General features: G+C 39.8%; 1 protein-coding gene across 6 annotated transcripts in view; it reads right to left on the minus strand.

The window, feature by feature from the left end:
• The window catches only part of B3GALT1 (beta-1,3-galactosyltransferase 1), a 426,145-nt gene that overhangs the window by 123,965 nt on the left and 274,662 nt on the right, over positions 1–27,518 (minus strand). Inside the window, exon 4 of one of the 6 annotated variants that reach the window (XR_016281089.1) lies at positions 17,824–18,074. The exons of the other annotated variants lie outside the window; for them this stretch is intronic. The gene's annotated coding sequence lies outside the window, so the exon portion shown is untranslated. Of the gene's footprint in view, positions 1–17,823; positions 18,075–27,518 lie in introns of those variants that run through there. 6 annotated transcript variants of the gene reach the window in all.

Genomic DNA, 27,518 nt, shown 5'->3' on the forward strand with positions numbered 1-27,518 from the left:
GAAGGCAATCATGTATAGCATTTCCCATGAAATAGGAGGCACTTGACATGTCTGGATATCATGAGGTCATATATTAGAATATTTCTGAAAGTAAATTTAAAGTTGGGGTGGGGGAAGCAGGAGGCACTGATGGGAGCAATGGATTAAATTAAATGATCCTGATGAATGATTTACAATGAATGCATTTTGCGCTGCTTCAGGAGTATGACGGAGAGGGTGTGAATTGATCTGTGTCTGACTGATTTCAAATTTTTAAAAAATAAACTTTGTTGCACTGGTGAAGACAGATTGACCCTATTAGTACATAATAAACAAAATAAACAAAAATTTTTTTAGGGCGACTAAAATGGTGAAAGGTCTGGAAACCATGCCCTATGAGGAACGACTTAGGGAGCTGGGGATGTTTAGCCTGGAGAAGAGAAGGTTAAGAGGTGATATGATAGCCCTATTTAAACATTTGAAGGGATGTCATGTTGAGGAGGGAGCAAGCTTGTTTTCTGCTGCTCCAGAGACTAGAACACGGAACAATGGATGCAAGCTCTAGGAAAAGGGATTCCACCTCAACATTAGGAGGAACTCCCTGACAGTAAGGGCTGTTCGACAGTGGAACAAATTTCCTCGGAGTGTAGTGGAGTCTCCTTCCTTAGAAGTCTTCAAACAGAGGCTGGATGGCCATCTGTCAGGGATGCTTTGATTTTGATTTCCTGCATGGCAGGGGGTTGGACTGGATGGCCCTTGTGGTCTCTTCCAACTCTACAATTCTACGCTTCTATAAACATGCAAGGTCCCTGAACTAGAAGTTATCAGAAAGTCAACCAGTGCACACATGGGCTTTTCTTGCTTTTTTAAAAAAGAAATATCCCTGAAGTGCACTAAATGACTCATGACAGAAAAATGTGGATTATTAGCCAGGTGGGCAACAGGGCTAGAGGACTCTGATGTCAAGTCCAGCAGATGTTCATTTCTGCTGACCCACAACCCTGGCTCTGTTTTCTACACTTTGCCTTACAAATGTTTCACTGAATGAGCTTACCCTGCTTTCACAGTAGCTGACTACAATCAACATTGCATTGGGCAGAAACCAGAATCCTTATTTCTCATTTAATGGGTTCTTTTATATTTATGTTGCCTTTTCTATAAAAAGCTGCAGAGGAACTGGTGTAAATCTCTAGATGAGACAGCCAGATGCTTATAGGATAATCTAGACACTTCCATGTCCCCTTAAGGGCCTGGAATCCTGAATGTTTCATGTTTCATGGTAACATAACAAAGATGTTTATCACACTATGCTCTTAAAGAGGTACTATTCCAGTGTGACTCCTCTAGCTGCCTTCTGTTGCATGCTGGGATTGGCAGTTTTAAGGAGGGGTATTTAGAATTCTCAGGCAGAGAAGTTCAGCTCCTTAAAACTGCCAATCCCAGCATGCAACAGGAGGCTGCTAGAGGAGTCACACTGGAATAGTAGCTCTTTAAGAGCATAGTGTGATAAACATCATAGTCGAAGGCTTTCATGGCCGGCATTCTCTGAAGATGCCAGCCACAGATGCTGGCGAAACATCAGGAATAAACTCTTCTAGAACATGACCACATAGCCCAAAAAAACCCACAAAAAATAGACACTTGTCTTGGAGGCTTGAGGAGCTGGTACTGTATATTTCAGCTTTTCTGTTTCTTCTGCTCTTCATTCTGCATTTTCTTTCTCTACCTATCCTATGGATTTTACATGAGCTGGTTTCTTCCCTGTTGCTAACATTCTCAAATTGTTAATTTACTTGAATTCTATATCTATAAATTTCTATTAATCCCATTCATTAGCATTGCTTTATCCTTAAAACTCTTTTAAAATCCACTTAGCCATTTAATGTTTGAGAGAAGTATCTTAGCACCCACTTGATTGATAGGTGATTTGCTTCTCTTATGGGAATACTTTGAACATTACACTGGAAGTTTTTTTGCAGGGTAACTCTTGATTTTTACCGATCTGAAATAATTAACTTTTCCCCTTGCAGAGGGTATTTTTGGTGATTTGGAGAAGGAGCAGGAAAAAATAGACAAATGTTTAGGGCAGGAATTTATTAGAAAAAAGTGGAAACAATAGCTCTGTTCCCTTTAAACATAGTAGTCCAGAAAAGCAATGTTGCAATTGGCATTGCGAGTGCAATTGCACTCACTGAAATTACTATATGGTACTTCAAAAGGAATGACCTGAGGCAGTTCTGAAAAAAAGATAGCAGCTTCTGCTACACTGGTGGTAGGTGAGAATGCCCTATGTTGTTGTGTTTTCTTAGCAATATCTCTGTTAAAAAAACAACTATATTCTGTTGGATGTATGTCCTCCAACATTTCATGAATGAAAATGGGGACAAATATAGCCAAGTAATATCAGAGTGTGGTCAAGATGGCAAAAGCTGTTAATGAAAAAGAGCACACAAGCTAGGAAAGGCTGCAACAGTTTGCTTTCATCTGAGCCTACTGGGAAGCCTTCCATACCACCAAAATCAGCCAGAGTGCACTTGGGGGATAGGTGATCGTCGGGTGGCAGCAATTTACTGTGTGATAATACCCGTTTTTCCCCAGTCTGCCCTGATCCTGTCCTGTGCACGGCCAGGGCAAAAATGGCCATGCAATAATCTCCGGAGAAGAAAACTGGAACAATTTAAAAGCTACTGAAAAGGTGGGATGTCACAGGATTAAGCAAGACTGTCACTGCCAAACTGAGTTAGTTGGTGGGTATGATGTTGCTCTGAAGGAAGCACTGTGGAGTAATGTGACGCCCATAAGGCCTCTTTATTGCAGCTTTACTACACCTTGAAGAAAAAAAAGGCCAGGAACGAGTTAATTCAATTTTTGTACCCTGTAGTCTCCTGTCCTTGAAAATTCCTCACTTTCCTCTTCCCCTTTGCCTATGCCAAAACTATACAATTTTTGCCAGGAAAGTCACTAGATTTTTCTCAGCTGTTAGGCCATGCTTCTAAATGTAACATCTCTGTGGGATTCTTGCAAGTTGGTAGCTGCTTCACATCCTACTCATACAAATTCACACATAGAGGCAGTGCTAACTTTATGTCGCAGATATTCTCAAAGTACACTACAGTAGTTCATAATGATCTAGTTATGGACACCAGGGGACATGAAAACCTTCAATTGATACATGTGAATTTACAGAGGTCCTTTAGGATCTTTTGTTTTCATGTTCCTGGTGCACTCCCCTCCTGCAGAGACAGAATGTGTAGGCTGAAAACTACCATCACTCTTTGGTCCTCTATCTCTGCAAAGCAATTTTGCAAATTGTTTCTGCTAGTATTCTGCTACTTTTAAGGAGTTATTTGCACTATAATCAGTCTTGGTTGCTCATTTTTGTTGGCTTTGTTGTTGTTGTGTGCCATCAAGCCACTTTTTAGACAGCCCTACTGTGAACTTGGCACAGGGTGTTCTTGGCAAGATTTGTTCAGCAGGAGTTTGCTATTGCCTTCCTCTGCACCTGAGAGAGTGTGACTTGGCTCAGGTCACCCAGTGAGTTTGTGGCTTAGTGGGGATTCAGATCATGGTCTCCAAGTGTCCTAGTAGCACACTGAAACTACTACAACACACTGGCTCTCCTTTATTGACTTTATTTGATATTTATTATGTTTTGTTAGTAGCTGTTATGTTAAAACCAGATACCAGAGAGAGCCAGTGGTGTAGTGGTTTGGGTGTTGGACTAAGACCTTGAAGCTTATCTTGTGGCAGCAATGGGAGCAAAAAAGCCTTCCTTCTCTATCAGTGTTGAATCCCTGCCCAATGTTGGCCAGGAGAACTTTTTCAAGTCACGAGGGGCCTAATCCATACAAGACTCTAGGACACATAGTGGAATCCCCCAAGGCCTACTGTGAGCAATTTGCATTAGATTCTGCAGGTAAATTGCTTCCATCTGAACCACTTTTAATGTCATGTCTCCCCTTAGCTTTCCCCCCTGAATTATACATCATGAACAAATACAATGTTTCTTCAGAGGGGAATTTACTCCTATATGGAGAACGTTGCTTCAATTGACTATATTTGTTACATCAAGACTAGACAACTAGTGTGGGGCTGCCCAGAAAGATGATTTGGAAACTTCCACTGCTAGAGAGTGTAGCCACACAGATGCTGATTTGGGTTGGGAATGTGGGAAATACTCTGTTGGGAATATGGAATATATACCAGTTGCATTGGCTACCTGTCAAGTTTCAGCTTGGAGCCAGGTTATATGAAGCATTGTTTGTACTCATACCAAGCTTTCTGGGCCTTACGATCGGCCTGTAAAGCCATGGTTGATACCTGCCATCAAGTTCTATAAATGTGTGAGTGTTAAATATAGTGAATGTTTTTGTGTCAGTTCCATATTTGTTGAACCTCATCCCATGAGATATGCATCTGGCTACATATCTTATAGCACTGAAATGGGTCTTTAAAAACCTTTCTTTCAATGAGTTTTTAATTAAAGATCTAAGCTGGGTATTTAATCGTTTAAACTATTGCTGTTTTTTGGTTTGTTTTTATCTCTTCTGGATTGTACAATATTTGTAGACTGCTGTTTTATAGTTTTCCAATTGTAATTAATTGCTTTTAGTTGTATTTTATGTCTTTAATAGTTTAAGTGAGTCACCTTGGGGGGACTTTGCTCTGAAGGCAGCATATAAAAATTGGAAATAGATAAAACACACCAGTAAAGCTTGCTTCCCTTTCTTTCACAGGTTCTTCCCAATCAGGTTTCATATTTCCCCAAATATCAATAGGCTCACATCAATACCCTCGGCAGAATATCCCATTTTACAGGTCTCTCACTGCACAATATTTGTGGCTGAACTTTCATGCTGTGGCCTGTAGAGGAGGGACACAGATGTAGACTTTGTTTTTAAAAATTATTAAAAAGAAGCAGAGTACAGTATATAGCCTTTAAGGGCTACATTAAATAGTAAAATAAATACACTCGTCTCTCCCAATTCATGGGGGTTCCATTCTGGAGCCCCCTGTGAATCAGAAATATTGCAGATATTCAGGCCCCATTGGTTATAGTGGGGGTGCTCTCCTGCACATGCTAGCACATGTGTACCCCGGGCAAGTGCCCCATTTTGTTCTTCCCCACTTGCTGTCTGTGAAGGACCAAAACTGCAGATCCCAAGTCCACGAACAGGGAGGAATAAGTGTATTTTGATATGTTTCATGGAAGAGCAAGCTACTACTGCTGGATAATGAAACAGGTGCAGGGAAGGAAGTACTGTCATGTAACGTAAAGACATGATCCACTTGGTGGCCTAACTCACCCACCCACCAAGCTAGCTCAGTGTGACCAAGGTCGGGGAGAGCTGACCATTGCAAAGGGTGGGGGGAATTGCTTTTCCTTGGCGGTAAGACACCATAGTTCAAATGGTGGTAAAACCTTTTCCTGCAAGCAGTGAGCCCCCAGAAAAGGCTTTTTGGATCATTTGCAACCAACTGTACAGTCCGTCCTGCCCATACCCGCCCATACCCGGGGGATCTGTTTTTGACACACACACCCTGCATATGAGGAAAAGAACGTATGTTCAAGCCCCATAGAAAATAATGGGGCATGTGCTTGCGGCAGTGTGGCTTACATGCCTCATTACTTATGCCAGGGCTTGCCATGGAAGGCAAGCCCGCCTATGGGGAGGACTGACTGTACACTGAATGATAAAGTTAAACATGTTAAGGAAAATGCAACATGGGATATACAGTAGTAGAAATAAAACATGTATGTGAAAGTCACAGTGACTAAGCAAGAGCAATTAAGAAGCCACACAGGTGTAAAAGCTAATGTAATTTAGAAGTCTTGAATGTCAAGGACAGATTTATAGAATGTACAATTGGAAACACCTGAGATTCATTAAGTGTACAAGGTGAAATGATGAAATTCTTAAGTATGGGTTGAACTATGTGAACCAATCAAAATGAATGTACACGCCCACTGGGTGGAAACTGACTAGTGGGTGGTGATTAACAATGGCTATAATCATTGCTATGTTTGCCAATGTATTTTGTGGGTAGTTGAGTAGTTTGGAGATATTGGAGATTGTAGAGATTGTGATTTGTAGGGCATATAGTTATTGTATATAGTAGAATAAAGTAGATCTTTTATATAAGACTACTGAGTTGTCTGGTGTCTTGGGTGAAGATACAAGTGTCAGCAGAATCCTGGAGAAGTTTGGAGACATCTGAGGAAGAAGAGTGAGAAGGCTTGGAGAGTTTGTCAGGGTCTTCAGCCTATTCTCTGAAACTCTGCTGCTTGGAAGAAAAGCATTAACCACTGATCAAAGCTGATCAGCTCTGCTGCATAACAAGGTGGTGAGTTAGAGCCAGAGGTGAAGAGCTACAACTGCCATCATCCCTGACAAAACAACCATCATAGAAGGTTCCAAGAGCTGAACTATGCTGCTGAATGACTATATTGCTCCCCAACCTCTTCACTTGCCCTTACAGCAACATGCTTTATGTTCCCTGAAACCTTTCATGGAGCTCAGAGAAGTTACCTTGAGATTGCAGCTGGGAATTGTGGTAGATGTAGCTCAAAAGGCAATATCTGAAAGCTCTACACCATCTATACATGGCAAATTTCCTGTGCACTCAGTACTTCTTTTCTCTCTTGATTTGTGGAAACACATGGGAAACTCCATGCTCCCTCACCCCGACATGTATGCATACTGTAAATGAGAGCATGCTGCCCATCTCTAATCAAAAGGTAGATGCAGTTTTCTGTACAGTCCTGATATTTTTACAGGAAATGCCTTTTGTGCCAGAAGTGACATCTCAACTTTCTACATCAGCTAGTTTAGTTCAGAAGCTAAATAGACTATACCTGCAGCAAAACTTCACTACAACCTGTTGGACACAGTGTCTCCCTAAAAAAGGGAAGAAAAGGGGAAACACAACACTATAGATAAATGGGTTGGATATGGAGTTTCTGTTCCACCAGAGGAAATGTCCCTGAGCAGTATTCTGCTCAGAACACTCTTGCTTCAGAAAAGGAGAGATGATTTTTCGCTGCTCCAACCCTCCCTCTGCAACATCCACATGTTTCCATGTTGGTCCACCTACTTTACTATTCTGGAGAGTCTTCCAACCTGCTGGAATAGGCCTTCAGGGGAGACATGGGTGATGCAGAAATGTAGGTGAAGGAAAAATGCATAAAAATGGCCATCTCCCATGTTCAGCCAGCAGAAAAGATCCACTGGATGAAAAGCTCCTGACTGGCAGAAGCAAAGCTTCTCTGAATCTTATCCTGAATATACTGAATGTTTGTGTCAGATAGGTGTTTTCATACTAGATTGCTCCTTAATGTACTCTCCCTGTCTCTCTCTCTCTGATTTTCTGCATGGGGAAACACTGAACATCTTGGTAAATCTGAGGCTGCATCTACACTGTAGAAACAATCCAGTTTGACACCATTCTAACTTCCGTGGCTCAATGCTATGGAATTCTGGGAACTGTAATTTGTTGTGGCACCAGAGTTCTCTGACAGAGATGGCTGAATGTTTCACAGAACTACAGTTCCCAGAATTCCAAAGCAATAACAATAGCAAGTACATTTCTATACCGCTTATCAGTGCACTTAAGCACTCCCTAAGCGGTTTACAAAGTGTAAGCTAATTGCTCCCAACAATCTGGGTACTCATTTGAGGGACCTCGGAAGGATGCAAGCCTGAGTCAAGCTTGATCCCCTGGGCTGGTATTGAACTCGCAACCTTATGGTTTGTGAGTGACTGCAGTATAGGCATTTAACCACTGCGCCACCAGGGCTCATACCACTGAAACATGGCATTTAAAGTGGTGTCAAACTGGATTATTTTTGCAGTGTGGATACATCCTGAAATGGGGCAGCTCAGGAACAGAAGGCACAACAATCTTAATTGTTAATTTTAGGGGGGAGGGAGGGGCTACTTGAAGAGCCATATTCACTGATTTCACCCAAATTTGGAAGGCCTTTTTGGTAGGGACACAGTGAATTCCTTCTTCTGGGTTTTGGAGCTCCTTCCTAAACTCAGTTGACATCTTACTTGTTCAGCAGCAAAGACCATTTTCTTCAGCAATGCCTTTGTCAATAAAACTAGGCTACAGTGGAAAGGACTTTTATCTGCATGGCTCCTTTCTTTGGTCTGATCCCACTTCCTAAATGTCCTCATACAGGTTAAATTTCCCTTGTTTGAAATTCAAAAATCCAAAATATTCCAAAAAACAAAATGTTTTCATGGCTGGCTGCAATAGTGTGACACCTTTGCTTTCTGACAGATCAATGTATACACATTTTGTTTCATGCACCAAATTATTAAAAATATTGTATAAAATTACCTCAGTCTATGGATATAAGGTATATATGAAACATAAATGAATGTTGTGTTTAGACTTGGGTTTCCATCCCCAAGATATCTCATTATGGACTCATATGCAAATACAGGTATTCCAAAATCAAAAACACTTCTGGTCCCCAAAATTTCAGATAATGGAGATTCAACCTGTATGTGTATCAAACATGTCTTGCCATTGGAAAGAAAAATCTTGACAACAAAAATATTGGAGAGAGAAAAAAAAACCAATTTTCTTCATGTTTAGAACTACACTGGAAGACCTCTGTCCTGTGTGCCATGGTAGGGAGAAAATGTCCTTTGATGATTTGTCTTCAGGAGCGTATGGCTGAGCCAGGTATAGAAAGGTGGGCTGGGGTCGTGGAGCACATAGGAAAGTGAACAGTCATTTATTGAGTCATTTGGGCTGTAGATTCAACAGTTTCCCAGTTATAACAATGGCTAATCTCTTCAACTAGGGATTTCCACAGAATGCTTTATCTTTTCAAAACTCTTCTGAAAAGCCCCCACCTCCAGGTGCAGCCTTTTATGTTTCTGCACCTAGAGTGGGAAAGATATGAAATAGTACATATATCTAATATGAGAACAAAAGGGACTCTCACTGCAGAGAAAGCTTCTTTCTTTCTGAATCCCCCCCCCCTTTTTTTTCAGCCCAGTGTATTTTGGAAACCTTAACCCAATGAGTTCTTTTCAAACACTGATGAAGTCTTTCCAGTTATTTGTAACTCAGTGATAGAATGGATTACTCTTGCAATTCCATTATTTTTCAAAGAGAAATCCCCACTGATTCCAAGTAAACCTTGAATTTCCGTCAGAGGTGATGACCTGTAATAAGATTGCTTCAGAGGATAAACCTGACAGTATCTGGCTGCTTTTTCTGTGCCAAAGCAAAAATGTCTTTCCTAAATAGTAGCAGTAATTCTGGGTGTGATGAGATCCTGATATATCTATTGTGTAGCAGCACTTTGCCCTGAAATCAGATTTGCATGTAAGAACAGCTTTGATTAACTTAACAAACCCGAATCAGAAGAAACATTATTATAATGACTGAGAAATGATGATCTACTGTACTAGAACCAATCAGGTTTTCTCCATGAATGAAAAAGGAAGAATAACGTGGCATCTAAGTCTAACACATATAAAATGAGACATACATTTTTTGAGGCCAGAAACCACTTAGGTAGACGTAATTAGGTAGGTGGTTAAGGCCTAAATACTCTAAAGGCACCAGATCTCATTTGTTGTTGAAAGCTAAGCAGGGTCAGTCCTGGTTACTACTTGGATGAGAGACTGCCAATGAATGCCAACTGCTGTAGGCTGTATTTTAGAGGAAGGAACTAGCCAAACCACCTCTGAGGATTCCTTGCCTAAGAAAACCCTATGAAATTTATAGGATCACAACAAGTCAACAAGTGACTTGAAGTCACCAACACACACACTCACACACTCGCATGTATGTATGTAAATACGTATGTGGGTGGGGCTTTCACTAAAAGCTGAGAAAACTAAGCTGTCTGTCATACTTTGGACACAGCATGAGACAATGTGAACACTGGAAAATATGACAGTGCTCAACAAAGAGATGGCAGTAGGAAAAGAGGAAAGCCATATCACTGGTGGGTTGATTCAGTCAAGGAAGTTACAGCTCTACATTTTTGAGACCTAAGCAAGGCAGTTAATGACTGGGACTCTTTGAAGTCTCTCATGCATGAGGTTGCCATAAGTCAATGTAAACTTGATGACAAATATCAATAACAAAGTGAGGCATGATGTGCAGTATAAATAAATGTATATAGAGGGGCAAGCACTTTAAGTTTGCTGACAAAGTTCGACTGAGTGGTTTAACACTGGAATCTCCTTCTGTAACCTGTAATATCGTCAAGTACACAGACTACAGTCTGGGATGGAGGTTAGACTGAGTAGAACAATAACATGAGATTTATGGAAGTGAGGTATAGTCTCAGTCAGATATAACCCCACCCCCCAAATTGTCAATCAAAAGACTGAGTCAAACACAATTTTAGCCCTACTTAGATTAGGCTCACTGAAATGAACAGAACTAGTTTGTGAAAACTAATTTAAACTCCACTGGTTTTACCTCTACGTAAAACTAGCATTAGCTTTAACTCAATGTGACAGTTCAATGCATCAAATATTAAACTAACTATTCAAAAAGTGACATACATTTTAATGGGACTGTGTTATGTTCTTTCAGGGGTGTGTCATGTTGTGTGCGTGATGAAAATAATAAAAATGGGAACCCTTGCTCTTAACTTACAAATTCCCTATTTCCGAGTTAGACTCACAAACCCTGAAATTTCCATTATTTGGAAGCGGGAGTCATGTAGACCATTGGTGACCCTTTACTCTTCACACCCATGTCTCTGTCCTGTGTTTAACATTTAGATAAGAAAGGAAACTTCCTCCTTGCTTTACAAGTATTAATCAAGATTACTTGCTTAAGTGCCAAACTCCAAATATCCAAATGTGTAAACATCCAAAGCTCCTGTTAATGGAATTTGATATACAGTCCGCCCTCTCCTTACGCGGGGATCCATTCCAGACCCCTCCGCGTAAGGCAAATTCCGCCTATGCTCAAGCCCCATTGGAAACAATTGAATGGGACGCGCCACCCCTTCTGCGCCCCCACGTATGATGCAGGTGCGCTGTATTATTTGCTTTGATTAACAGATTAGAGCAAACATAGCCATTTCTGGACAGCCCAAAGATTTTGACGAATGGTAGAGAGAGAGGATGCACTTTTGAACTAAGATGATAATGTTTCCAAGATGTAAAAGGGTATGAAAGGTGGACTCTGAGAACCATTCAGCTGTCTCACTTTGGACCTTTCAATATCTTGCTTCTGCTAATTTGGACTCTCTGCTGGGCAATGGATCTCACTCTTGTGACAAATGACAACATCCAGTTTCTACACAAAGGGCTCTTGTAACATATTTGAAGCTAACTGAGAGAAAGAAGTTTGTAGCACAAGCTTCTGTAGCCTCTGTCTACTTCATCCAATTCCTATGCAGTACCTCTGAACTGAGCTAAAGTTAAATTGGTTCATCCACTTCCCATCTGTACTATCTTTGCTTGACTGGTTCAAGTAATCATGCTGAGTTTTCCGATAGACGGGGGCAGGATTGATTTTGCTGTTTCGTGTATAGTGTTGAAACAGTGAGCCAGGAACATAATTCCCTATGTAGAGTCAAATTTAGAGATCAAATTAAAAATATCTAGAAGAAATACGGGGATGGACTCAGACTCACAGAGCACACCTACACACCTGATGTGCGGGGAGAGAGACCTAGGGAACCACCACTGCACTGTCAGCTCATAATGATCAGGATGAACTGAAAAATGGCAGAGCTGCCTTGATTCCCCCCCTTTCTTTCTGGCATTTCTTGAATCAAGTGGGACAGAAATTACCTCTTGCAAAGAGTTTGCTCTTAGGGATTGTCTAGGGTGCTTAGGAAGCTTTAGATTCAATTTATACAAGGCTGCCCTGACGTTTTTCAATATGCCAAAAGAACCTTCCATTTGGGACCTTTCACTAGTAGGTCTCCTAAGCTTTGGATGGAATTTCTGTAAGAAACTTGGGGCATATTTGGTAGAGGTGCCACTCCACTGGCTGAAGGGTATTTACATCTTATCCCAATCTTCCTCAGTCTCCTGGAGGGGTGTAGAGATTGGGGTGTTTTCCCACCTCTTTTGCTAGATATAGGACCTTTGGAATTTGTAAGACAAATCAGTCATGACTGAAAGTTCTGTTTAGTTCAGTGGAAACTGAAGGCTCAGTCTCAAGAAGTATTAAGAGTTTTCAGTTCTTTTTGTTCTATTTTGCATGCATATTTCCAAGTTAACATTCAAACTCTTTTTAAAAATTTCTTGGCTTTCCCTCCCTCTCTTGTGTTTTTTCCCCTCCCACTGATCATGTATCATATCTAGACACTTCAGAAACTGATTTTCACCCTTTTCCACTGAGCCTTCTCTATTACTATTCAGAGTTATAGTCAAAGTGCTAAAGTGCCTTAGCAATATTACACTAGTCAAACATTACAATCATTTTCTTTTGGTGCATACAGTCCTCTTTATCTCTGTTGAATTTATGTCCTGGAAACAATAGCTATGTTTACTAACGATGGCTATCTTAGTTAGTTCTGGAATAATATGAACAGCCAAGTAGAGAGAGATTTTATTTTGGTAAATACTAGGTTAATTTAAACAGACCTGGGAAGCAAGAATGAAAAGTCCTTGGTAATGCCAAGTGTTCCCAGGATATACTTCAGGATGAAGAAAACATCATGTGGCTCTCCAAAATAAAATCAGTTTGTACTTTTCAGAGACTTTTTTCTCATCTGTAGGGGATCTATGTTTTAATTCTGTATTTAAACCAGAAATGTAACTACTTCCGGCCCAAATTCCTTGAGCAATAAAATAACAACTTCAACTATATTCTAATACTGAATATTAAAAAAAATATTAGTGGACATCACTGCTTGCTCCTAGAGTATTCTTATATGAGACACTCTTGGAAAAGCAAACTTTCATCATAGCTCATGATGACTCACGTGAAACTGGATCAAAGATTCAAATTCTAATTACCAGACTGGAGCATTTTTTCTTTCTCCTCCGTTCTTACTCACTCTCACCTAATTATATATTGACCAATTAACTTTAAATCAACCAATCTATAAGAAACTGAGTTATCTCCACAGTTTTGTTTCCCAATACAACCTATATTTACAATCAGACCCTTCAGAGCATTCCCAATTGCCAAAATTGACATTTCTTTTTCCCTCAGCAACTTTCACAAGGCACATAGCCTTTAAAAATAAAGTTCTTAATTGTTAAGGGACATGAAGTAAATGACAAGGAGAAACAAAAAGAATGGCAGGTGTGAGGATAGAGGACTGGCCTTTAAATAATGAATGCTGTTGCCACCATCTATTCTGTTAGTGACATTTCAGAGTCAAAGAAATGGACTAGAAATACTGTGATGGGATTCGGACTAGAAAACGAGGGGAGAATATATGGCCCATGGGCCACTTATGGCCCCAGCTGCTTTCCTGCGGTCCCCAAGTCTTTTGTGAGCATGTCTAGTCACAGGACAGAAGGGATACATCTTTTCCTACCTCTAAATGTTCACCTATATCAATTTTCTTAGCATAATTCCAAATAAAAACTTGGTGGTACTTACTTGTAAGTGGAGGTGTGGTTTTTGTTTTTACAATTAACTATACAGTTAATCTAAGAAAGAAATACAAATACCTGACAGTGCCTGCATGCTGTCTCTCTGTTCAGGGAGAATGTTACAGGATCTAATATTATCATCTACATCAGAGGGTTATTCACTTCTTAATTTTATAATGTGATATTTGCTATTTTCTGTGCAGTCTGCATAGGTCAAAAAAGGCCAATTGCTATGCAAAAGAATAAATAAATGTCACATATCTGATATCGCAAAACTGCAATGCTGAGGGAAAATCCCAGGGGAGCTGCTGGAGATAGATATGCTTACAGTATTTTACTACTGGATGATGGGACATGTTGTACTGTATTAGTGGTGATATTTGCAACCCACATTCTTTGGCAATGTGCTCCTGTCACTTTTGCCTGTCTGAAAATCTCTATGGCCATGATAGATAGCATCTGGAATGTGCCTTTCTCTTTTCCTACTGCCCTTCACTTTGCCAAGCATTATAATCTTTTCTAGTGAGTCCTTACTTATTGTGATATGGCCAAAATATAACTTGTCAAACCTAACAATACAGTCTTTAAAACAATTGCAATAATTTCATTTAAATACTATAAAGAAAATATAAAAGTTAAAAGCATAAATACAGCACACATCCCAATAAGAAACCTCCTTGAGATTGATTATATATTAAAAGCCTCCTGGAATAAAAGTGTTTTTGTCTGTCAGGGAAAGGAAACCAGGGAGGGGGCCAGCCTAGCCCTCTGTGGAAGGCTACTGTAGAGGGTGGGAGAAGCCCCCAAGAAGGTTCTCTCTTGTGTCTTCAACAAGCAAGACTGTGATGGTGGTAAGACCAAGAGAAAGTCTTCCCCTGAAGATTTTAGAATCCTGGCAGGTTCGTATGGGAAGATCAGAGAAAGATTATGAAGACTGATGAGAAAAATGATGAGGCAAGAAAAAACCCACACCAACTCTTCACTATCTCAAGCATTAGAACTGAGTGAGGACAGAGAAGTGGAAGGACCGACAAACAACGATGTAATGGATGGTGGGGACACAAGAGTTTAAGGAAAGGGTCCAAAAGCCAAAATTAATTTAAACATTGATGTATGCAAAAGAAGGAGAGAATAGCACAATTGAGAAGTAAGGCATAGGTGAAGAGTGCAAGCTCATATATGCCCAGAGGAGTGTATAGGTTTCTAGGTGTATAGATTTACTGCCTAAATCCTGCAAGAAACAGGGGAAAAAATCAGCCGATGAAAAAGGCCAAAGTGAAAAGGGTGGGAGAAAAAGAGAATTGGATTTTTCAGAGCCATTTTTCTTCTGTGAACAAGCCTTTTTCTTTGTTGTATGTGTAATAAACAATGTACGTATCTTTCCCATGGAAGGGTGGCAGGCTTTTAGAGATAAGCATTAATTTCATCTCACATAGGGCATGTCAAAAGGCTGCAGGCAAAAAAATGTGACAGATCCTTTCATGGTCAATAATTTGGAAAATAAATTATTTAGCCATACTGAATTAACTTACACACGCAGACACACGAACATATATCAAATGCAAATGATGTTCATTTATTGTACTGCATATGTTTGGAATGAACATGTATTCTTTAACTGTTATCAAGTGAGTTCTATATAACTGAAGACACCAAGCTAAGGTTAGTATTAATGAATTAAATAACTACAATATTTATACCCTGTCCTGTATCAAAGATCTCAGGGCAGCTTACAAAAAGCATTAAAAGGAGTCACACATCTTAAAACAATAACCATGTTCCCAATGCAAATATATTGTTATGGTTACCAGCATAAGCTTCTTTCCCCCTACATATATATTTTAAACAACTTATTGGGGGATAGGTTGGTCGATGGGTATTGACTATAAAAATTAAAACTAAAACCTCCACATAAAGTTGCCTACTTTGTCAAAAAAAAGAAAGTGATTAACACAAAGAGATGTTTTTTAAAAAGATGTGGAGCTGCATAAAATCAGCATAATTTTATTAATATGTATTAACAGAAATTCAGAAACAACTACTGCAATTTAGATGGAAATACAGGACTTCTCACTGCCCTGGGGAATGCTGTGGCCAGGAGAGCTGAATGTTTGTTGTCTGGTTACTAAGTGATGATGGCAACATCGAGGATTCCTATTCTCCCTTCTTACAGTTCCTTGCTTTAACTGTTAATTTGACTAGACAACCCATCTGCCCAAAGAAAGGGGATGGGGCCCCCGAACAGACAGGCCAAAATAAAGCTGCTTTGGGTCACTTTGGAGGTATGCTGTTTAAATGACGCACACATCAGAGGCCAGAAGCTGTGCCAAAGCTACGCTGCAGTCCTTAGGACTTCTGGCCTCTTAGGATACATGCAGCATTTAAACAGCATACCCCCAAAGTGACCCAAAGCAGCTTTATTTTGGCCTGACTGTTCAGGCCCTGACTTCTCTAAAATAGGGAACATGGCCCTCTGGAGTGAGGGAGCACTAGCTTCAGTGGGCAGAATGAATAGACTACTACTATGAGATAAGGGGTAATGCTAGCCCGTCTCTGGAGCTTTTACAAATTACTTTTTGGGATTGCAAGCCCCTGAATCCCTAAGCCAGTCTGATCTATCATGCTTCTGCTTGATTCCTGCTACATGAGGATTTCTTGCTCAGACTCATGGTTAAAATTTCTACTGCTTTTTCAATTATGTTTGGGGCAGGACCCCAAACAGAACATGTTGAAAGAGAACTTTGCAACTCCCAGAATGCCCCAGTAATGGCAGATAAAGTGGTGTCAAACTGCATTATTTCTGCAGTGCAGGCAAGGCCAAAGTCCTTTCTAACTAGTTAAACCTTGACAATACCCTTGAAGCTCTTCTCCCCATTTTGTTTCACGGTCACTCAGCCTAAGGTCATCCCTACACTAAATGCAGAAATGCCACATCTTTAGCACAAGTGATTACATTATCATTAGATTTTTACTGAATATGTTTCCTTTCTCTGGAAGCGCTGGTAATTGTTGTCAAAGCTTTATCATGGCAATATTATCCCTGTCTGCTTTCTAATTATGCTCTTCTTTGTCTCTGAAACTTTTAATCTCTTTTACTACTCCCGTGTCCAGTACTGAGTGTTTTAAACGAGAGCTTATTGTAATATTTTACAGCCTCATTAAAACTTTCTTAAATGTCTAGCCTGCAGTTTCATCTCTTTTTAATGTATTCCCATTCTCAAGATATTGGCTGCCCAGTCTGAATTTAGAGGCAAAACCATCTCATAAAAGGCTCGGATGAGCTTCTGTTCAGGCATTTTGTATTTCTTGTACCATTTGTACACATGCTGTATATATAGTCCATGTGCCATTTTGTGTTACAGCTCACTTTGACATCCAGCTAAATGTACTTTGCAGCCATGGCACACTTCAGGCTAAGGATTAAACAAAAGATTGTTAGAAATAACTCTGTGACCCTTAAGTAGCTTCTTTTGTTTCTCAGCCATTACAGAAAAATAGTTCTTAACCAGAAGCTTTCTCAGCTGGCCATTTCTTACCAATACTTATTTCCCTCACAGGTCCAAGTCCAAGAGCCATTTTGCTGTGATCTGATATGGCACCAAGGGCTCTTTGGAAGTCCAAACTAATTTACTGATACAATAACAACACTTAGCTTGATATTGAGTTTTTAATTAATAAATCATTATAATTCTGGAGTTGCTGCGAATGAGAACAAATGGCAGTGTATGATGAAAAAGAAAGTACTTAAATCTTCATTAAAGGAAATCCAGAGACCTAATTAAAAAGCATTTGGGGATTTTTCCTGGAGTCAGAGTTCACTGGTTATTCAATATATCTCACAAATTTGAGAAGGAAACTCAGCAGCATACCAAAGGAATAAAGTGAAATCACTGATGCTTTTCATCCATAAATATGTGGCTATATATGTATTTTACCGTTGCAATCCAGGAGTTGTTTACACAGTTGACACTTCCTAGTGCATTGAGAAGGAGGGGATGCACATTTTTTTTCTGTAATGAACTGAGAAGGTTCATTAACTTCAAAGTATTGCTACAGTGTGTTATATGCACTGCAAATGAAATTCATATTTACAGTACAATACATTTATCCTTTACCCTATTTGAAACCATGCATTCATTGTTAAAGAAAACCAAAGTAAACAAGTAATGGAGCTACAATTATCTTTACAGAAGACTAATTAGGTTGATGCCATTACAATATCTTCACCGAACATATTTCCTTCCTACAAAAGACGTTTGTATACAGCAGTTGAACAAAAGAGAAGGGCAATTTCTAGTTACAAAAGGTAATTACAGTTAAAATAATACATGGTGCTGCCTTTGTAGTTAGCCAGATGGTAAGAACTGAATCCACTTAGTTGTGAGTAACTTCACAGGTCACAGCACTGCCGCTGAACAGCCAATTCACATGCTACTGGTGGTGATATGAAGGTCTCGTTCTTCTCAGTGTATCTTCAACACGCATCACTCCAATAATGTTGGGGTTTATGAGTGGGAGCAGTGTTATCCATCATCAGTCTGCCTGCCAGAAAAATGGCCAAGCCAAGTTACAGCCCTCTTACAAAAAGAGCTATTTGATGAAAGCAATTTTTCTATGGCTTGAAACAGATTCTGCCAGATGCTGCAACTAATTACCAGAAATAATGGGACGCTGTCTAGGATACCAGAATGGCCCCAAGGTCAGCATTACAAAAGGGAGCCAAGTTCTACAAATTGAAAATGTAGATCAAAATGTAAAATGCAGATGAAGCCTTTCTTTTGAAAAATATGATTGGCCAATTGCCATTGTTTAGGGAAGGCATTCCAAAAGCTCAGAAGGGCAAAGATCCTCCTCATGTAATGTAACTATCACAGACATCAGGTCAGAGGAATTGTGTTTTCATGCAATGTTATCATCGTAAGTAGAGAATACATCAGGGTCAAAAAAAAAAAAAAAACATCTCTTTCACTTGGCAAACAAGGAATTTCTGGAAGACTCACCTGCAGAGCTTGGAGCATTCCTTTTAAAAAGTAATTTATCATGTTATTCATTTTCAAAGTCTCTCCCTCCCCCACCCCGCTATCAGTAATTGCTTGCTGTTTCATTTTTAAAGGAACTTATTTCATTTCTTGTTTCTCTGTGAGGACAGGGGTCAGCTTGTAAACATTTTCCCTCCGTCCCTTTCAAAAAATAGATTAAATAAATCTATTTTAATCCATAAGAGAAGGACAACAGATTAACAGCATGCTCAGAGTCAGACTCTCTCTCTTCACATCTTACACCAGCTGCCTGCAACCAAACCTGAGCAAATACCAAGGGACCGCTGTAAATCTCTATTTTATCCCTAAATAAAACTGCATAATTAAGAAAGCAGAAGCTGACTAGCCCTGTCCATATTTTACTCATGTATAAGGTACTCACATACCAAAGCATTAATGCGACCATGATTCTGTGACCCTGCCCCCACTTCCATCATATTCAGGTCTAGCTCCATCACAAATATTTTCACATGCCTAAGAAAGGGCAACTTATCATAATGAGGGGCTTCTGCAAAGAGATGTCCTGCGCATGTGCTACGTGCATCAGTACATGTTAGGAATGGCTGGGAGTTGCCCATGGACAAGACATTGGGGTGAGGTGGCTCTGCAGGCAAATTCCTGCAACTCAGGAATTCCAGGCAGAGGAGAAATGTGTGAAGAGGTGGATTTTGATTGAGCCCTGTAAAATGAACTGGGCAAAGGGACTGGTTTTACCCCTAGTCACTGGTTTTCTTTTTAAATTCTATTAACATAAATATTAACAGAAACTTGACATTTTAAATAAAGACGAAAACAACTGAGAGCCATGTAACATTAATAATAATAATAATAATAATAATAATAAAGAAATAAAAAATAACTAGAATTCTTATTTTTTCCTAATTGTTCTTAGTTATTTGTAATTTCTTAGTCCATCGTGTTGTATGGAACCAAATAGTGTGTCGGTGCCTGTACCAACAGGTGTTGGTCATACTGCTAGCCTTACTTTGAGAGTTCTTAATGAGGAAGAACACACAAGCTAGCAGAGGCTGCAGTGGTTTGCTTTGCCTGAGCCTACTGGGAAGAGGGAGATGCTGTCCTCTCCCTGCACTGAATTAATTGATTGCAAACTGCTTCTGTTCTTTGAACTCAGCTTGCATCAACTGAAGGGAGCCAAGGACAATGACAGAAAGTGGCAGAAGAGAAACTAGGACACTTACTGGGTATTGAACTCAGTATGAAATTTCGTGTAGTCTCCTCACTATCCTGCAGCAAACTTAACAAATGCACAATCCTGAGTACTCCAGTGGTCTGACATACTTTGTGTAATGTGATTCTTGGCGGAACGCCTTCCCTAGTGAGCTACATGAGTGACACATTTGGGTTAGGATCTCAGGAGAGGCCTTGCAACAACTAAGAATGGGAAGCAAAGAAAGGTAGAATACAGAGACAGAACAAGGTAGATCATTGGTTACTGGAGAAAATAAGTATGTGAGGCTAAAAGAAAAAAAAAAACAAATTGGCTCATTATTTTGTTGATTAAATAGCAAAATTTAGATGTACAGTGAAAACAGAATATACAAGCTCACTTACTGTGGAGAAGTGGCTTTGAAATAACTGGAAGCACAGTAGTTAAAATGGTGTGAGGACAAGTGTATTGATCACTGCTATTGAATAAACCTATCTTTGGCCACTATCCAGCACAAAGTTAAGCAAGTGTAAAGTTATTTTAAGTGGCCATAAGCACACACTAATGCCTTGTTGGACTGCAGCCTATATAGTGGCAGTACAAATACATGAAAGCTAATATTACAATCCAACCCAGTTTAAGTGCTTTCACGTCTCATAGATTTCAAGGGAGAAATTTAAAAACATGCTTAAATCAATGGAAGGCTAAAATGCTTCACTGGATCACACTCTAAATAAACAAAGTAAAACAAAGGGACAAAGTCTAATAAAAGGGCTGTGTAAATTTAGCTGATCCAAATGGGAGAGATTTAAGTAGGGGCTTAACTTTGACTGTATTGTGCTAAGGGTACAGCAATAAACAAAATGAAAAATAAAAATGAAAATGGCATACTATAAAGTTGGAAACAGTAACAAAAGAGGTCACAATAGTACTACTGCTATAGCTTTTCCTTAGATCTGAGCACTACTAAATATTTTACAGTAATCAGTTTGATTTTTCTTTGGTTATTTTATGTGTGGTGTATTTTAACCTGTCCCATGCCAGAAGGTCAAATAATCAAATAAACAACAACACTGAACAGTGAAGCTTATAGAACAATTTGTTTCTCTTCTAACTCATTGCAAACCTTCAGGCTTCAGCTATTGCTGGGCTCACTGCTTAGAAACATCAAGAAAATGTCTTAGCCCTTTCACTGGCCACGTAGCTTTATGGGCCATATGAGTTTCAAACCCATGATGCAATGAAGCTTTCAAAGAGATGTAATTGAACTGTACTGCTCATTGGCTTTCTGACTGCAAAAGAACAAACTAGCCAATGAACACCTAAATTAAAACACAATTTCGGGATCAGCAGACCTGAAGAGAAAAACTACTGTAAGTAAAGAGCAGCCCAGCCTTACCTTCTGTTCTGTTTAACTCTAATGAACACAAATGTCATCCCATCTGCTGTGGACATTTCAGGCAGGGCAAATAAACGGTGTCTACTTATTAATTTTATTGCATTTTCCTTAAGTGCTCTAAGGGCTTCATATTAATTAAGTCAATCCTTCTTAAGACATCACTGTGAAATAAGCCACTATTATTGTTCCTGGATTTGGGTGTCTATCCCACTGGGGTGTAGCAACTCAGCAACAATGCTTTGCCCAAGGCTGCCCAGTGAGTTAATGGCTGAGCTCAAAATAATCAGGTCACAGGTTATCATCTTAACAGTTACACCAGACAGGGAAATTTTATGTCTTTACATATGTGAATATGAGTACAGATTTGATATACACAACCTAATTACAAAGGGGTAGCTCTGTTTGTCCACCACAAGAGCCTTGTGGCACCATAAATTCTAGCAAAATTATTCTAGCAAGTACAATCCACAATAGCTCATGGCCTATTAAATGTGCTAGATTTTGAGATGTGAGTAAATTCTTTATTGTTGTAGCCAGACCACTGTGCAACCTGGTGCCCTCTAGATGTGTTCAACTACAACTCCCATTATCCCCCCTCCAACATAGCCACTGGAAAGACTGAGAGTCGCAGTCCAATGTATCTCGAGGACATAGAATAGGGGAAGACAGTAGCTGATGTAGCCGATGTAGGGCATATTGTTGGCTATGATGAGAACTATTCCTCATCTCCATTATCCTCTTGGGCTTTAAAAGAATCTCGCTAACCAGAACTCACATGTGTTGCAATGTATTCTGGGATAAGGACCATTCTCAATTAGCATAGTAATCTGTAACTGGGATTTGATTATATACTGCAAGGGTAAGGTATATACTATATGTACTGTATTATTATATTACTATACTGTGTTGATTATATACTGTAAGAGTATGGTTAGGTAAGGTAAAGGATAGCGATGGGTAAAGTATCTTTCAATTTGTCTATCAGTATTGATATTCTCTCTAAAAACAGAGAGACACTTATTTGGCTGTTCCAGCCTGATCACTTATGTTATGCTTCCTGTGTCATTACTCATTTTCTTTAGAACAATTCTACATGAGAAACAGAGAGGCAGCTAAGACATCACAAGCTATTTTGGAATAAAGTTTGAAAATTAGTGTGTTGAAGGCCAGTTATTTGTATGGCATATAACAAACATATGCCAGACAAAGCAAATGAAACACAAAGCTAGTAGAGCCCAAGAGAAGGGCTTTCCCATTGTCCATTGTAGAAAGAAATTGCTGTCACCACAATAAATGAATAAGTAATGGCCTCCATTGGCAACCACTCTTTTCTTGTGGCATCCATTATTCTACACACTTAATTGTACCAAAATAATATCTGGGCGCAAATTTGGGGGATGGGATCAAAATGGTGGCTAACACTTGCTGAACATCGAGATGATCTCTACTATCACTATGCCTGTCTGTTCTCTGGGGCTGGCCCTGAATTTCCAGCCTTCATGAGTTATCTCCAGATGGGAGACAAGGGTATAAATTCGTCAGTTTTGTAGGACTCAGATCCAAGGGAAAGGAAGGTGCTCTGTCCAGATGTCCAACTCTATTTCCAAGCCTTAATTGATTTGTTGCTGCAATTTGCAGGCTCTTCAGGCACTCTATGTATTTATTTGACTTCTGTCTTCCATCCCAGTTGTTGCAGTTCCAGGGTTCACCCTCCATAGAGCTCTGCATCCACTTTCTTGCTTGTAAGAAGTAGGCTAGATGAAATGTCTTGTTTCCCAAGTAAGTGAGAAGGAATAATCCCTTCATTTCACCTTGAACTGGGGTCAGCCCTTTAGGTGAGACTTTTGTCCTAATTTCTGAATGGTAAAATATGGGGAGAATGATGGTTGTGTATGTATCTGTTTCAATTACTATCTTGAGGAACAGTGGCTGGAACTTAGTACACAGTGCTTAAAGACATCACTAGGGGTTGTCTTTAGGTCTCAGGTTTTGGCACAGAAATCTCAGGGCCTGTGATGATCCTGGGCTGGCACCCCTACCTACCACTGTCTTCAAGAATGGAACTAAAAACATTTTAAGGAAAAGAAAAAAGAAAAAAAAAGGGCAGCCATCAACACGTGGGGGGGGGGGGTTAAGCTTCTGCCCTCCATGACCCTTCTGAGACAGGGGGTGGGGGGAGAGAGAGAGAGAGAGAGAGAGAGAGAGAGAGAGAGAGATCCACTTGAAATATAGCCAAAAGAGTGCTCTTTTCCTACCTGTACATAAAGTATCAAATTGTGGGAGGGGGCATTTTTGCTCAGCACAGAGGTTCTGGACTTCTGACTTGGGGTGAAACTCTGTACATCAGTATCACTGATGGACCATCCACCCTGAAGAAGTGTTTGTGTGCTTTACATAATATAATTCGCATTCTTTGGAGATAAACAAGTAGTCTCACTGTATAAAGTCAACATGTTATGATGTAATTTAAAAATAAGGCAACTAACAAGACACTTATCCTTAGGGCACTGATCTAATGTAATGTAAAATATTGGCACTATAATTTTATTCTTCCTATAAATATTTAAGAGGTGAGGGGATTTATGAATGTGTAAATTGTTATTGGTTAAAGAGAATTTCATTCCAGTAGTTAAAAGTACAAATATGGGTTTTCTTAAAATAATATATATATATATATTTTAAAAAATCTGGATAGTGCTTGTGTGATTATAATTCACACATCAGACCTGTGAATCAGGATTTAAACAATAGTTTTCATAAACAAGAATAATACCAGGGGGTGGCATATACCTTAACCATGATGAGAATGTCTAATGCCCTGCAGATAAATCTCTCACAAGTCTGATTAAAACACATTTTTTCAAAAGAATAACAAGTGAAAGAAATTCAAAAAATGATTGATTTTGCTTGCAGGTGACTCTAGAGAATGTCAAATTGATTTGGCTGTTCCAGTCTGTTCACTTATGGCATGCCTCTTGTGTCATTACTCATTTGCTTTAAAACTATTCTACATAACCAGAGTGATCTGAGCCTCATTTGAATAGCAACCTAGGGATCAAGCCAGGGGTCCAGCTAGTCTGATCCAGTGGTTCCTCCAGATGCCAGCTGGTTGCTCCCAACAGACCCTTATGGGCTTGTCCTAAGGCAGAGTGAAAATGCCATTGACATGGCAGGTGGCAGGGTGTGGTGTGTAGCAGATATTCTCAGGGACAGAGCTGCGTGGGACAATGGGCCGTTGCCAGTGTCAACAAAGTAAGTTTCCAGAGAAATAATGGGTGGATTGTTGCCTTATATTTCACTCCACTGCATGGAGAGCTTCCACAAGCCTCTCTTCACTTCAGAAAGTCAACCTCTAAAAATGACATAATGACAAAAGTGACATAAACAGGTGAGAAAGTGTACTTTCTAGCAAATTCCTCCTCTTCCTTGCACATGTACCCCACCTAGTTTCTAGTTTCAGAGTATCTGAAGTGGGATCAAATATGTGCAATCTGTATGTTTGTGGGCTGTGTTCAAAAAGATAATCAACACCTGAGGGTTAAGGGCAATGGAGATTGGGGGTTTCCATGTCAATGAATACACTCCTGGTTTTATTCTGAAGAAATTTCAAGGAGCAATACAAGATACTGGACTTCTTTCAAGGATAGAGCTTGCCATCTTGTATGGTTCCTTTTACATTTGGACTAAAACCTAGAGTGGATTCATATGCCACTGACATGGCAGCCTCCATCTGCCTCTGGTTAAGGGTAGATTGTTTCTTTGCTCCTTTCCACATTGTTCCCATACAACTCAACTCAGCTCAGGTCTATTCTGCACCAGCTAAAAAAGCTTTTCCATGTATTCCCATACAACTGCAATAATTCCAACCTCCTCAGTATTGCAGAGGTCATATCAACACACCTCAGGCTAACCCATTACATCTCCCCCCCCCCCCCCTTAAAGGCTTACTGCAAGAACTGCAGGAAGTCACCAAGGCCTGGGCTTCCATTGTTACTTTGAACTTTCCAGTCTGGAGGTTCTCTATAGTACCACCTTTGCCTGTGAAAGAAATGTCCTTTTTCATTGCATGACTTAGCAAAGAAACAGGAATAGGCTAATTATCTCAGATGTAGGACTCATCCTTCACACCATCTAGAAATGTTTTTTGGGGTTTGTTTTGTATTTTCTTTTGGAGGGGAGAAGGAATTGCTAGTGATGAATGTTTACATTCATGGTCTTTTAAAGCAACTATTTCTCAGATCTTCTCTGCTCATTGCTTTCAACCTGGAAATAGGAGCTGCTTTAATACTTTATGCCTAACCTGGAAGTTGGCCTTATCCCTCCACTTGATTTCTCAAAGAGGCCCTAGCCTTTCCCCTAAAGTATTTAAAAATGAGCCAATGTGGTGTAGTGTTTGGGCACTGGGCTACAACTCTGGAGGCCAGGGCTCGAATCTCTGCTCAGCCATGGACACCCACTGGGGACCATGGACAAGTCACATGCTCTCAGCCTCAGAGAAGGCAAAGACAAATCCCCTCGGAGTAAATTTTGCCAGGAAAAGCCAGTGATAGGTTTGTCTTTGGGTCACCAGAAATCAGAAACGACTTGAAGGCACACAACAAAAATTGAAAGGAAACTCTAAGAATGACTCTATGTTCCTCCATGAACATTGTTTTAGAAAGTATATGGCAGTATCTTTGAAGAAGACAGACAAGCGATGTCTTGTAACTTAGTCTGCCTTGTAAAGTTGGAAGTCTGAACACAGTGGCTTGTTGCAATCATTTTCAAGTATCTGAGTCGCAATAAAACTGAAAAAGAACATTTATATTTTTCAAGAAGGTACAGAATGAAGCTAGAGAAAGTGTGTACATTTCTCTCATCTTCACTAAATGCTGCTTCTCTATTCTCAATGTTGTTTATACTGCCTAGAATGGGGCAGGCTGCAGGCAGTGTGGCAAACGTGTATTTCTGGCAGGTGATTTGTATCTTTGGAATCCCTCCTTTGGGGCTAATGAAGCATCTCACCAGTTCAACTGGCCCTGCTCCCTCTTCAGCTGATCAACTGCCACAGGTAAAAACTGTGTGTTGCACTTTAGGAATTATGTTTGGGGCAGGAAATCAAAAGTGCATGTCAATCATAATTCAGCCACCCCTTCTCTCCATCTAATGAATGCTTGAGTCAGCCCTGAGGCAAGGACATTTGAGAACAGCAACTAGGCTTTCAGGTTGAGATCTCAAGAGGACTTCTATGCCTTTAAGGTGGCAGTCCTTAAAAACACATTTGTCTGAACTCACACAGAAGCAAATATATTTGAATATTGCACTGTACGGGAAGCTGAAAAGGGAATATTCTGCTGGATAGGGCTATTGCTTTCATAGCTCTGTCTAGTTAGGAAAAGCTACATCTGATGAAATTGTCACTTTGATGCTGCTCCGACTTCATGCATTCATGCCCTGACTTTCAATAGGTTCCAATGGAGAGCTTACAAAATTAAATAAAATAATAAAAATCATGATAAAACAAACTAAGATGAGGAGGGAGTTTTTGCAAAATGGTATGAGCTGTAGCTCTGTGTTGGATAACCGCACCCTGGCATCTCCATTTAAAAGTAGGAAAGCTTTCTGCCTAAAAACTAGAGAGCTGCTGCTAGGCTGTATAGGCAATTACTGAGCTAGATCTACTAATGGTCTGACTTCATATAAGAGAGCAAAGGGGTGCGGGCATTCTAACTTCTCTAGACTCCTTGTCCAGAGAAGTTAGACTGGCACCCTCCTTATTATTATTTTGCACTCAAGTGAGGACTTTTTTCTTCCAGCAGACCTTTGAGAATTGAATTTTTGGGGGCCATGGGCTAGGTTTTAATTTTAAGTTTTTTAATTGTTAATTTTTAAAAATACTTTTGTGTGTTGGGAAATTTTAACTATCTGTTTACTTATGTTTGGAAGTTGCCTTGAGTCACGAACTAGGGAAAGGTGGGATAACAACAATAAAACAAAATATTAGGACAGAGGTTTTTTTTTAAATTAAGTAATGTATTATTCATTATTTTAAAAGAGTAACCCACTGGCATTAGAAACATGCTACTAACAAGCTGCCTTTTCAGTTCTAATTTTAAAAAAATACACCTTAAAAACTCTTCCCCAGTGACCTTTTATAAACAACACACACACACGTGTGTGTGATGGTGAAACATCACCCACCCAACTACTTTTCTTGGATGGCAGCCCATGGGTCTTTTTGATCCCACCTCTGCCATCAATATGTCATGGAATGGCCACCTAATTTGTGACACACTCGAACCTCTAGTGTCTCCCGCACTTTAACTCTCTTCAGATGCCAGCCCTCTGGATTATCAAAATCCCAACAGCTTGACATCGATTGTTAATTGATAACTACACAC

This window comes from Sceloporus occidentalis, unplaced genomic scaffold (assembly GCF_023333645.1).
Source record: "Sceloporus occidentalis isolate IW3139 unplaced genomic scaffold, rSceOcc1.0.p SCAF_4, whole genome shotgun sequence".
Taxonomy (NCBI): Eukaryota; Metazoa; Chordata; class Lepidosauria; order Squamata; family Phrynosomatidae; genus Sceloporus; species Sceloporus occidentalis.